This window comes from Bos javanicus, chromosome 16 (assembly GCF_032452875.1).
Source record: "Bos javanicus breed banteng chromosome 16, ARS-OSU_banteng_1.0, whole genome shotgun sequence".
Lineage (NCBI taxonomy): Eukaryota > Metazoa > Chordata > Mammalia > Artiodactyla > Bovidae > Bos > Bos javanicus.
Genome location: NC_083883.1, coordinates 61274090 through 61287436, shown reverse-complemented (window position 1 = coordinate 61287436; position 13347 = coordinate 61274090). Strand labels below are relative to the sequence as shown.

Sequence of the window (13347 nt, the reverse complement as noted above, 5' to 3'; positions counted from 1 at the left end):
AGTCACTCAGTTGTGTCTGACTCTTTTGTGACCCCATGAACTGTAGTCCACCAGGCTTTTCTGTCCATGGGATTTCCCAGGCAAGAATATAGGAGTGGGTTGCCATTTCCTTTTCCAGTGATCTTCCAGACCTAGGGATAGAACCTGGGTTTCCTGCATTGGCAGGCAGATTCTTTACCACTGAGCCACCAGGAAAACTGTGTATAAAACATTCATGAAGTTTTTTTGTTAATTATTTTTTTTACTTTATATATTTCAAAACTTGTAAATTTCTCTTTCTAGAACTTCTGTTTTATTTATCCTCATTACATTATTTAACTTTCATGCTTTTGTCTTAGATTTTTGTTATTCATGTTTCCTTAGATAAGTTCTTCATTGAAGCCCTCTTCTGTATTCTTTGGAGCTCATATTAAGTATATTTAAGGCCAGGAAACATTAATGGAAGAGACTAGAGAAAAAAGCAGAAGGCATTTCAGCAATTATTTCGGGGTACTGATCAGGATACAGATCAGTCACTAAATCACGTACAGTCCAGCGTTGCTTAATTTGCTGATATAAACCAAAACTAAGAAAGTGTGACTTTGTATATGTGTATTTAAAAACCTTTCCCCTTTTTCAGTTCAGTTCAGTCGCTCAGTCGTGTCTGACTCTTTGCGACCCCATGAATCACAGCACACCAGGCCTCCCTGTTCATCACCACCTCCCGGAGTTCACCCAGACTCACGTCCATCGAGTCAGTGATGCCATCCAGCCATCTCATCCTCTGTTGTCCCCTTCTCCTCCTGCCCCCAATCCCTCCCAGCATCAGAGTCTTTTCCAATGAGTCAACTCTTCGCATGAGGTGGCCAAAGTACTGGAGTTTCAGCTTTAGCATCATTCCTTCCAAAGAACACCCACAGCTGATCTCCTTTAGAATGGACTGGTTGGATCTCCTTGCAGTCCAAGGGACTCTCAAGAGTCTTCTCCAACACCACAGTTCAAAAGCATCAATTCTTCGGTGCTCAGCTTTCTTCACAGTCCAACTCTCACATCCATACATGACCACTGGAAAAACCATAGCCTTGACTAGACGGACCTTTGTTGGCAAAGTAATGTTCCCCTTTTTAAGCTGAAGTAAGATATTCCTATGGTCTTAATTTTACTTTGAATAGCACATACTTAGTCTGAGGAACTGGCTCGAAAATAAAAATGTGGAGGAGGACAGCAAGGTTATGTTCTATTCCCTTTAAAATGTCATGAGTTGTTTAACTTCTTTCAAGAAGAAGGAAGCGTGGGTTTACTGTCTAGTTTTTAGGTGATGATTTATAAAAGAATGGAGAAGGCTGTGGAGCACTCCTACAGGGCTAACAGCTAATTTGTTACTATACATAGCAATGTGTAGAAATGTAATGGAACTGAGGCTTTTCTTTTCCTTTTTAAAGTATTACAGTTTACTGGGTCTGTTGCAGTATAAACAATCAACAATATCAAATTGCATCGAATAATTGTATCCCAATGTGCTAAGATTAATTTAACTGTCTTCAAGTCTTAAAAGGATTTTTTTTCTCACAAATATTCTCCTTTAGGATAGATACAGAATTTAATCATAACATTGTGTATCTAGTATACTTGTGGCTTGTGAAAGAATTTTAAAAGTTGGGCATAGGTAGCTGATAAGTTATTAAAAAAATATAAATCTCAGTAAAAGAAATTTTAGTTAAAATGATAGGAAATGGGGACACATTTTGGATAGAAAGCAGGGATCGCCAAAAACAAAACAGCAAAACATTGTTTCCAAAGAGAACATCTAAGTGGTACAGAAAAAACTGAACATAGCCAACCTGAGATGATAATCCTTAGAACCCCCTGCTTACAAGGTTGGCTCTTGACTGGCGTCTGGTAACTTGGATTTTGAGAGGGTTTATTTCCACCATTCCCAGAACTGTTAAGAGTGGTTCACTGGAGAATGGCATTGAAACATGTAAAATATCATGTATGAAACGAGATGCCAGTCCAGGTTCAATGCACGATACTGGATGCTTGGGGCTAGTGCACTGGGACGACCCAGAGGGATGGTATGGGGAAGGAGGAGGGAGGAGGGTTCAGGATGGGGAACACATGTATACCTGTGGTGGATTCATTTTGATATTTGGCAAAACTAATACAATTATGTAAAGTTTAAAATTATAAAAAAAAAAAAAAAAGAATAAAATACCTATGAACAAAAAAAAAAAAGAATCACATTCCAAGCATTGAAGTAGAGAGTGGGTCTCCAGGAGAAAAAGTGGAGTAGGAACCATAGGGAAGCTGTAGACGCAAAAAAAAAAAAAAAACTGTTAGCACAAACAATGTGGTTTATGCTAAACACCTACTTTCCTTCTGGGAGTCCTGCGAAGTAGGTAGAGGGTGTCTACATGACCAGTCCTAAGAAAAACCTTGGATACTGAACCTCTAAGGAGCTTATTACTTTGTGGACAATATTTTCACATATTGTTAAAACTCATGACTGGAGGAAGCGTGTGTCTTTTGTGACTCCCCTGGGAGAAGACTCTTGGAAACTTGTCCCTGGTTTCCTGCAGCCTTCACTCCATCTGACTTTTCACTTTGTTGATTTCGCTCTGTATCCATTCACTTCAATAAATCATTACTATAAGCACAACTGTGTGCTGAGTCATCCTAGTGAATCGTTGAACCTGGGTGTGATCTTGGGTACCACTGCCCACCCTCCAACACAGCAGTGGATCCAAGGAATTTAAACTGGGTTGTACCGTGCTCATGGAAAAAGCTTCTACATGGAAGCGAGCAATAATGTTTTTTGTTTTTTTTTTTATGTCTAAATAGGCTTCCCCGGTGGCTCAGTGGTAAAGAATCCGCCTGCCAATGCAGGAGATGTGGATTTGATCCCTGGGTCAGGAGGATCCCCTGGGGAAGGAAATGGCAACCCACGCTAGTGTTGTTACCTGGAAAATCCTGTGTATAGAGGAGCCTGTGGGGTCACAAAGAGTTGGACACGACTGAGCAACTGAGCACACGTCTAAATAGGGTAGTAGATAGAATAAGTGAAATTAAAAGTAATTTGGGGGTCTGCAGGAGAGGGAAAAAACTCTTAATCTATGACTGAGAAACTTCAGTCCAAGGTTCTATTATTGTGAAAATGGATCTTGATGGCAGGCTATCTGCTAAGGTTCTGTACCTCATAGAAATTTTATTCTAAAAAGAGAACTTAAAATGAGACAAGTATGACGCAATGCACTGTGATATAAAAAGCACAGGGATGTTGGAGCTAGACAGGTTTCAGTCAGAATTGGGGTTTATTAATTGTGTGCATTGTTTGAACTTGCTTATCTCTTCATCATAAAATGAGGATGATAACACTGGCCGTGTGGGCGGCTTGATCGTTAAACAAGATAATGTGTACAAATCTACCACTGTGTCGCGCATAAATGGCTTTACAAGTTGTTAGTCTACTTTTCTGTTTTTCAAGATTTAGAGAGATTGGAGAAATTTAAAGGAGAGAAAGAGAGTGAAGTGAAGGGTGAAGCTTGTTTTTCTCTTATTGGTTTGATGGGAAATTGGGTAGGAAGGTTAGTGAGGAGAGAAGAATCATTAAGTTTTAGAACATGGAATTTTAAATTTATCTTCAAAATCACCCAGGAACTTTTTATAGTTTAAAAACTAAGAATATTTTAAGTGCAAACTCAAGAAGGGATGAGAGGAGGCATAGCAACTCGATGAATGTGACACTTGAGTGTTAGCAAGTTTCAGTAACTGATTAAACACATCCAACCTAATCTCTCATGAGGAATACTCCCTGGTGATAACGGGACAGTTTTGACTAATTTATAGGCATGATTTCCTATTAGAATTTTTAGAACCAGTGTTCAAAAATAATGGCATCTTAAAATAGAATTGTGTAATTCTGGTATATATGTGTTTTTGTTCTTTTTATAACTTTTTATTTTGAAAGTTATGATTATAGAATAATTACAAGAAAAAATGAAGAACTCTTTTACTCTTTGCCCTGTTTCCCTCGTTGTTAATGTTTTCTGTTTCTTTTTTAAAAAATTACTTATTTATTTTTGGACGTGCTGGATCTTCACTGCTGCTCAGGCTTTTCTCCGGTTGTGGAGAGTGGGGGCTCCTCTCTAGTTGTGGTACTCGGGCTTCTCATTGAGGTGATTTCTCTTACCATGGAGCACGGGCGCTAGGGCACACAGGCCTCAGTGGTTACGACACATAGGTTCAGTAGTTGTGGCTCCAGGGCTCTAGGGCACAGGCTCATTAGCTGTGGCACACGGGCTTAGTTGCTCCATGCATGTGGGATCTTCCCGGATCAGGGCTCGAACCTGTGTCTTCTGCATTGGCAGGCAGATTCTTTACCACTGAGCCACCAGGGAAGTCCATCCCAGGTTGTTAATGTTATATATCAGTTGTTTTATTATATTGCCTCCTTCCTTTTCTGCGTTTTACTCCTTTGCTTCCTCTGCTTAACTAGAAGTATGTATCAAAATCACCTATAGAATATTAAAAAGAAAAAAATGTGTTCCTGCTAAACCAAGGAAAAACACCCTGCCTGGTAATTTGGATAGGTACATCAGATTAAGAATTAGTTCACTGTAATATGATAATAGGGGCTTCCCCGGCGGCTCAGTGGTAAAGAATCCTGGCAGTGCAGGAGATGCAGGTTCAGTCCCTGGGTTAGGGAGATCCCCTGGAGAAGGGAAGGGCAACCCACTCTAGTATTCTTACCTGGAAAATCCCATAGAGAGAGGAGCCTGGTCAGCTACAGTCCATGGGGTTGCAAAGACTCAGACACGTCTGAAGTGACTGAGCACAGCACAGCCATCGTAATAGATGTGAGGTGCTGATATCATTGTGGCTTCAGTTTGCACTTACCTAGTGATTAATGATGTTGAGCATCTTTGCATGTGCTTATTGTTCATTTATATATCTTCTGAGGAGAAATGTCTATTCAAGTCTTTTGCCCAAAAATAAAGCAGGTGTTTTTGTTGAATTGTTGGCCTTTTTAAAAAAATTTGATTGATTTTTGGCTGCACTGGATCTTAGTTGCTGCGCGTGGGCTTTCTGTAGTTGTGGCAGGTGGGGCTACTCTTCATTGTGATGTGTGGAGTTTTCATTGCGGCGTCTTCTCTCGTTGCAGAGTGCAGGCTCAGTAGTTGTGGTGCATGGGCTTAGCTGCTCCATGGCATCCGGGATCTTCCCAGGCTAGGTACTGAACCTCTGTCCTCTGTGTTGACAGGTGGATTCTTAACCACTGGACCACCAGGGAAGTCTCTGTTGGTCTTTTTTTTTTTTCTGTTGATCTTTTTTGAAATGTCTTTTGTTTCTTCATTTAGAATCATTACTCTTACTCACTGGAAAAGACCCTGATGCTGGGAAAGATTGAAGGCAAAAGGATAAGATGAGATGGTTAGATAGCATCACTGACAGAACCTCCTGAGTTCTTTGATCATCTTTATGATCATTACTCTGAACTCTTTCTCTGGTAGATTGTCCCTTAGTTCTTTGGGTTTTTCTCTTGTTCCTTTATCTGAAACATATCCCTCTGTTGCCTCATTTTGTCTAAATTGTTTTGTATTTTTATGTATGTAACAGGTTAGTTATTACATATGTATGTAATAGGTGTGTAATAGGCTTGTAACCTGTGTAATAGGTTTCTCGACCTTGGAAAGGTGACCCTCTGTGGGAGATGTCCTAAGTGTCCTAGCAGTGCACGTCCCTTGCAGTGTCACCCAAGGACCAGGCACCAGCTGGTTTCAGGGTGTTGTCTGGCTTGAGTTTATGGATTCCGTCTGCAGGCTGCTGAGCTGTAGTTTTCTTGGCTCTAGTGTCTGCCCCCTGGTGAGTGAAGCTGCTCTTGTGCAGGCTTCCTGGCAGGAGGGGCTGGTGCCTGCCCACTGGTGGGTGAGCTGGGTCTTGGCCTTCTGGTGGGTAGGGCCATGTCTAGGGGTGTGTCTCAAGGCACTTGTGGGCTTAGGAAGTCTTAGGCAGCCTGTCTGATGATGGGTGAGACTGTGTGCCTGCCCAGTTTGTTTGGCCTGAGGTGTTCTAGCACTGGAACCTAAAGGCTGTTGGGTGGAGCCACGTCTTGGTGCCAAGGTGTCAGCCTCCAGGAGAGCTCACTCAGATGAATTCTCCCTGGTATGTTTGCTACCAGTGTCTATGTCCCTAGGATGAGCCACAGCTGGCTCTCCTGCCTCTCCAGGGGACCCTCCAAGACCAGCAGATAGGTCTGGTCCAAGCTTCTATCAATTTACTGCTTTTGCTCTTGGTTCCGGTGCATGAGATATTTACAAGTGAAGTCTTAATTTCCTCTAATTCTGTGGAGCTCCTGCAGTTAAGCCCTACTGGCCTTCAAAGCTGTATGCTCTGGGAGCTCCTTTTCCTGGTGCTGAACCCTTGGGATGAGTGGTCTCATACGGAACTCAGAATTCTCACTTTTGTGGGAGAACCTCTTAATTTCCAACTTGAGGGTTCCCCACTCAGGGGTGGGAGGGTATGGGATTTAATTATATTGCAGGCCCATCCCTCCTACTTGTCTTGTTGCAGGCCCATCCCTCCAACCACTTGTGGTTCCTTCTTTATGTCTTTAGTTGTAGAGGATCTTTTCTGGCAGGTTCCTGTTTTTGTCATTAATGGTTGTTCTGCAGTTGTGATTTTGGTGTGCTCCTGAAAGGAGATGAGCTTAGAATCCTTCTACCCTGCCATTTTGGCTGCTCTCCTTTTTATGGTATCTTGAATTAGATTTGTTCTATGTTGAAATGCCCCACAGACACTTAGGCTATGTCATGGGTTACTCCCATGAAATCACTGCAGAATACTGCTGAACACAAAGCCTGAGGCTTCAGATACCCTGCTTGGCCATGGGCTTGGCAATCTCCTTCCAAGTAATTTTCCTAATAAACTTCCTTTGCATTAAATTGTATTATTAGAAAACTGTTAAAGGAGATTGATTTTGAATTTCTAAATTGATGCTCATTTTATGTAACAGTTCCTGGAGGAAACTATACTTGAAACAGTGGAAACAATGTTTTATCAAGAAACAAATTTGATTCTGTCTTTCAGGGCCCCCATTGAATTCACAATTATGAAATTTTAAAAAAAGTTAAAAAGTTTTGCTTTGACCGTGGGAAAAAATACGCTTTTCAGGTAGGATTGTTAGTGAATTTGTTATGATCAAATACATAAAAATTCAATTTAATAACCAAAAAAAACCTGTTCCTCATCAGTCCACTAGGGGATACTCCAGTGCTTAAGAAGAAAATTGAGTTGCTACGATAGTTTGAAAATTATCTCTTAATAAAATTATTACTTTCCTGTTTGCTTACATTTAAAAAGAATACACTTTTTAGGACTGGTTTGGGTTATTAATTTGACAGTAATAATCATCTTTGGGAGAATTTGCAGCTTTATTAAAGTATAATTGACAAATAGAAATTGTGCAGATTTAATTAAGGCATCAAATTGTATGTTTGCTGTGTTTTAGTGTATGTTCATGATACAGCATGCATGATGTTTTGATGTTTACATTGTGAAATGAGCACTCCAGTCGAGCTGATTAACATATCCAGCACCTCACGAGGTTATTTTCTTTCTCTTTTTTTTTGTGGTGAAGTCACTAAAGACCTACTGTCCTAGCAGATTTCAAGTATACAAATACATTTTTAACTCCAGTCCCTATGCTGAACATTAGATCTCCAGAGTTTATTCACCTTGCATAATTGAAATGTTGTACTCTTTGACCAGCATCTCTCTATTCCCTCCACCTTGCCTGCACAACGACCATTCTGTTCTCTGCTTCTGAGTTTGACTATTTTAGACTCCATGTATAATTGAGATTATGGGATTTCCTGCATTTTTTATAGTGTGCAAATTCATAATATGATTTGTCAGCTGCTTTTTCAGATGGTATTGTCTTAGATTTCAAGCACTTTAGAAAAACTGGTTATTTCATCCTTAGTACAGGAAAGTAATGGTTCTAATTTATTTTGTAAGTTGTGTTCTTCCTTGGAAGATCAGAAAAGCTGATACATGGTTTTAATTTGTTACAATTTTCTCCGTTATATCATTATAATAACATACATCTTAGCAAGTATAAAATACGACCTTAGTTGCACGTAATGCAGAGGATAATTTATGCTACTGTTAAAGGAATTCAGCAGTGTTTAATATTACCTTGATTTCTTTTTAGTAATTTAAGGAGACTCGATGCAGTTACTTATTGCCTTAAAGAAAAATGTATAAAAAGTTGAGTTCCATTTTTAAGTTAGCAAAGACTCAAGAAAATAATTTAGACTCTTTGTGTTTATTAGGAAAAGGTTATCACACTTAGTATTTCAGAAAATACTTTAGTTAACCAAAAATTTATTGTTTTTCCTAAGCCATTTTTTGATTTGTGTGATGTGATTGTATGAGTTTTCTACAAAGCATAAAATTCATTCCTATGTACCTTGAACATAGATTCTTTTTTGATAGTTTTTTTCAAAGAATTTTTTTTTTTTTTTTGATGTGGACTCTTTTTAAAGTCTTTATTGGGTTTGTTACAATATTGCTTCTGTTTTATGTTTTGCTTTTTTCGCCCTGGAGGCATGTGGCATCTTAGTTCCTTGACTAGGGATCGAACCTCCACCTCCTGCATTGGAAGGTGAAGTCTTAACACCTGGACCACCAGGGAAGTCCCTGAACATAGATTCTTTAAAGTGACTTATCAGATTTAACTCATCAATTCATCTGATTCCTGCTATTTATAAGTACAACAGATGGATGAAATCGTGATAGCATGATTTGAAAATAGAACGTCAGGCAATCTGGAATAAGAGCAAGTATATATATTTCTCCAATGAAATTGAAAGTGGTATAGGAATTACTGAGAATTTGTTTTAATGTGAGCTTGGGTGATAATTTGATAGGATATTATGATGATAACAGTGTTGTATAGAAGGATTGCACTGTATTTTCTTTTATCTTTATACCCCTGGCAAAATGAGGAGAGAGCTAGAGAGTGTTGGGGTAATCCAGCCTTTTAGTTATGCATCTGGTTAGCTTTCCCTGGTGGCTCAATGGTAAAGAATCCGCCTGCCAGTGCAGGAGACATAAGAGACACAGGTTCGATCCCTGGGTTGGGAAGATTTCCAGGAGAAGGAAATGGTAACCCACTCCAGTATTCTTGCCTGGGAAATCCCATGGACAGAGGAGCCTGGTGGGCTGTAGTCCATGGAGTGGCAAAAGAGTCCGACCTGACTTAGCAACTAAGTAACAATGCTGGAGCATATCTTAGAATATTCTTTGTTACTGCTGTCCTGGTGACAAAATTTCTGGTAACAGTGTCCTTGGCAAACAACCTCATAGTTACTTAGTACAGATGTTACCACACTTGGTGTTTTGATGGCTGTTTTACCTTGTCTGAATGAACTAGTGAATGTAGTTAACAGCTTGCTAGTGATACTAGAGTAAGAGAATTAGTTAATATGATTCAAGAGTAAGGGAACATTTAAGAAGGAACATAAAACTTCTTGTTGTGCTCTGAGAAATTCCTGAAGAATCTTACTAAACTATCCAGGAGAGGAAGAACGTCATGCTTTTACCATTAGTGTCCCATGTCTTGAAAATAAGAATGAACTGGGAAGGTTATGTTATTCCAGCATAAATATATGTATTTTTAGTTAATTTATTTTTTAATTGAAGGATAATTACTTTACAGAATGTTAATTTCTGCCAAACATCAACATGAATCAGCCATAGGTATACATAGTCCCCTCCCTCTTGAGCCTCCCTTCATCTCCTTCTACCTTCCACCCCTCTAGGCTGTTACCTAGCTTTAGTATTACTATCAACTTTTTAAATGTTATTAAAATTAATAGAAAGTTAACATATTAATATAGTTCAAGATTGAAATTAATGCATTAATATAATAAGTGAAAAGTTAACACACTAATATAGTATTAACACGTTAATACAGTTCAAGACTTAAGAGACATACATTTAATCGTCCTGTATCTCTCTCTCTTCAGCCATCCAAGTCTCTTCTCTAGAGGCAATCAATATTCCCAGTTTAAATATACTTTTAACATTTATTATTTAAAGGACTTCTTTGGCATGCATGAATAATTAAAGTTGATAGCATGGATTTTAGACTCAGATGTTTAAATTTTTCATTTACAGTTATCCCTTGGTATCTGCAGGGTTTTAGGACCCTCTGCAGATGACAAAATCGGAGGATGCTTAAGTTTCTTTTATGAAATGGTGTAGTATTTGCATATAATCTACACATACCCTCTATATACTTTGAATTGTTTTGTGATTAGTTATAATGCCTATACATTGTAGATGTTATGTAGGTAGTTGTAAATACTGTGTACAGTATTTCCACCCTGAAAGCCTTTGCTGCAGACAGTTTTGCTGCAGTTTTACCACACAACTACTTGACCATAAAATAACTTTGCCTCAAATGCTAAAATAGCAAAAAAAAGACATTAAAAAGGGCCTAATGAAATGTGAAAAATTGAAAACAAAAATTTAAAAGCAGTAATACTCCTATTATGAAATGTGAAAATAGAAAAATACTTGAGTGTTATGTGAAATGAGATAAGATTCATTGTTATAGTTGTATTCAGATATATTGAGAAGAAAGCAATACTTCTTTCTCAAAGCCAGTCACTAAGGATATAGGATATAGTGTTGAATGTAAGTTCTTTACACTATAAAAAATTTTGCTGTTAAGTCTCTTCAGGTCTCTCTGGAAGTAAAATGGACAAGGGAGATGGCTATTTCTTTACATGTAACATAGAACTGGTAATATTCATCTGGACTACATCTAACCATTCCATCACATGTCCATCCTTATATTTTGCCAGATCATTTAAGCTAGATTAAGTGCCAAATACCAGAATTCTGTCTGCGTCACATTCTTCACTATTAAATAACAAGAAATTTTCACCATTTTCAAGAAACTTACACTCATCAAGAATCACGTAACCATTTCTTTTTGGGGGGATAGGAGTAACTTGAGTCTTCTTTTGTGTCCAACTTCTAATATCAAGTGATAAAATTGGTAAAGATGGTGTTACAGAACAAGCTGTTGTGTCTAAATTAGCTGAAGAATCAATAATTAATGCTCTTGAAGACTAATGTGAATTATTAACCGCCTCTTTTGTAGTTGCCATAGCTTGGTAAACTTTTGGTTTTATTGGGTGGAAAGGATGACTGTGTCCACCAAAAGATTTGGAAGAACTGATAGGTTATCATTTTTTAGTGTAATAAATCCAGAACTGTTGATCAGTTTATCTTTTAATGCAGAATGGCCTTATGGCCAATTAGTTGTTTGGCCAAACTGCTTGCCACAAAGTGTGTCATGGTGAAAATACCTAGAACCTATAAATACAGTGTAAATGCTATGTAAATAGATGCTGGCATGTTGCAGATTCAAGTTTTACTTTTTTGAAACTGTATGGTTCACCCTTTTCATTTGAAAAGACCCTGATGCTGGGAAAGATTGAAAGCAGGAGGAGAAGGGGATGACAGAGGATGAGATGGTTAGATGGCATCACCGACTCAATGGACATGAGTTTGAGGAAGCTCTGGGAGTTGGTGATGGACAGGGAGGCCTGGCGTGCTGCAGTCCATGGGATCGCAAAGAGTCGGACACGACTGAGAGACTGAACTGAACTGATGGTTCACCCCTCCCCCCAAAAAATTTCCATCCATGGTTGGTTGAATCTTGTCAATGTCTAACCCATGGATATGATGGGCTGACTACATTTAATATTTGCACTATCTTGGTACTGGTAATATGGCATTGAACAAGTGAAACTACCTGCCTTCTTGGAGATTGTATTGTAGTGGGTAGAGACAGGCTCTAAATATTTATTTACTATATCATTTACTATATCATGAGTTCTGAGAGAAATATAAAGCTGGGTAAAAGGACAGAGTGATAGGGGAGATGCAGGTTTGGATAGAGTGCTCAGAGAAAGCTTCTGGTAGTGTTGATACCAACCAGAATTGTTGGCCTTTCCCTATCAGTAGAAATCAACTAGAGAGGCCAGACCAGAGCCTTTGTTGAGGGCTCTGTTGCAGCAAGGGGGAATGAAAACAAAAGGTTTCCTGCTTGGTTACTCACTGGTGGGTGGTGGTGGGGAGTGGTGGGGAGGTGGCAAGAGCATAGGGACTTGTCCAAGGATCGGGTCAGAGGGGTGGCTTAGGTGTTTTGCTCCCCACTCTGGTGGTGTTGGGTGCAGGGGGGCATGCTCAGTCCCCTGCTTTTGCTCCCAACATCCTCTTTTAGCTCTTGGTTCTTCAGAAGTTGAAGTAGGGATATGGGGCCTTTTTGCATCTTTTGTCCAGAGTTTGCCCCCCACTGGGCATGAGTGCAGTTATTGGTTTGTCCAGGTACAAGCATTGCAGCACTGCAGCAAAGGGTCTCAGGTCCCAGCCTGTCTAAAGATGATATTTCAGTAGAGAATTGAATGATCTGAAGGACTGAGACTTAGGACTTCCAGGAGAAGTATTTCAGAAAGAAGACCATCGGAGACAAAATTCTGAAGGATATTTGTAAAGCAGAGGTTTTTGTCCATCAAGTATGGCAGAGGAGGCTAAACTGGCTAGAGAGGACTGGCATTGGGGGAGAATGCTAGGAGATACATAGAGGGAGAAGGGAGGTAAAAATTATATGAATTATATGTAGGATGGGAATCTATTGTGGTAGGGGGGTTAGATTTTAAAAGATTCAGTCTGGGGACTTCTCTGGTAGTCCAGTGAGGCTCCATGCTCCCAATGCAGGGGGCCCAGGTTCGATCCCTGATCAGGGAACTAGATCCCATATGCTGCAACTAAGATCTGGCACAGTCAAATAAATAAAAATAAATTTTTTTCTTTTAAAGGTTCAGTCTGTCTGTTCTGTGGAGAATAAACTCTTGGGGGCAGAGGTGAAAACAGACTAGTTATGAGTCTGAAATAGCCATAGAATAAATCTGTGGCAATGTGCTAGATACAGTGACCTTTATCAAATTAGTTTGGTATCATTTCTCTCTAGGATTTGACTTCTAGGTTGAATAATAGGGTAAGAAAAGAAAAGTGAATTCATAATGAATGATTATTTTTAAATGGTAACTTTAGATATTATAGTTAAACTCTGTAATAATTTAAATTTGTTTGTATAGATCCCCAAGCATCACTTGCATCTTAAAGAAATATGGTAAGATTCCACAAAGAACCTCCTTTTATAGTAATATTATAGTATATAGTAAGTTTTTTCTTAAGCCTTCCAAAAAAGGCTGTGTTGCAGAGTTTTGCCAAATATCAAGTGCTGTTTTTTCCTCTCCAATTTGACTAGGTGACATTTTGAATTTG

At 39.1% G+C, this 13347-nt stretch overlaps 1 protein-coding gene across 4 annotated transcripts in view; it reads left to right on the top strand.

Annotated features, from left to right (window-relative positions):
* ABL2 (ABL proto-oncogene 2, non-receptor tyrosine kinase) overlaps positions 1–13347 on the top strand; it is a 104307-nt gene that overhangs the window by 19408 nt on the left and 71552 nt on the right. The window lies entirely within an intron of this gene.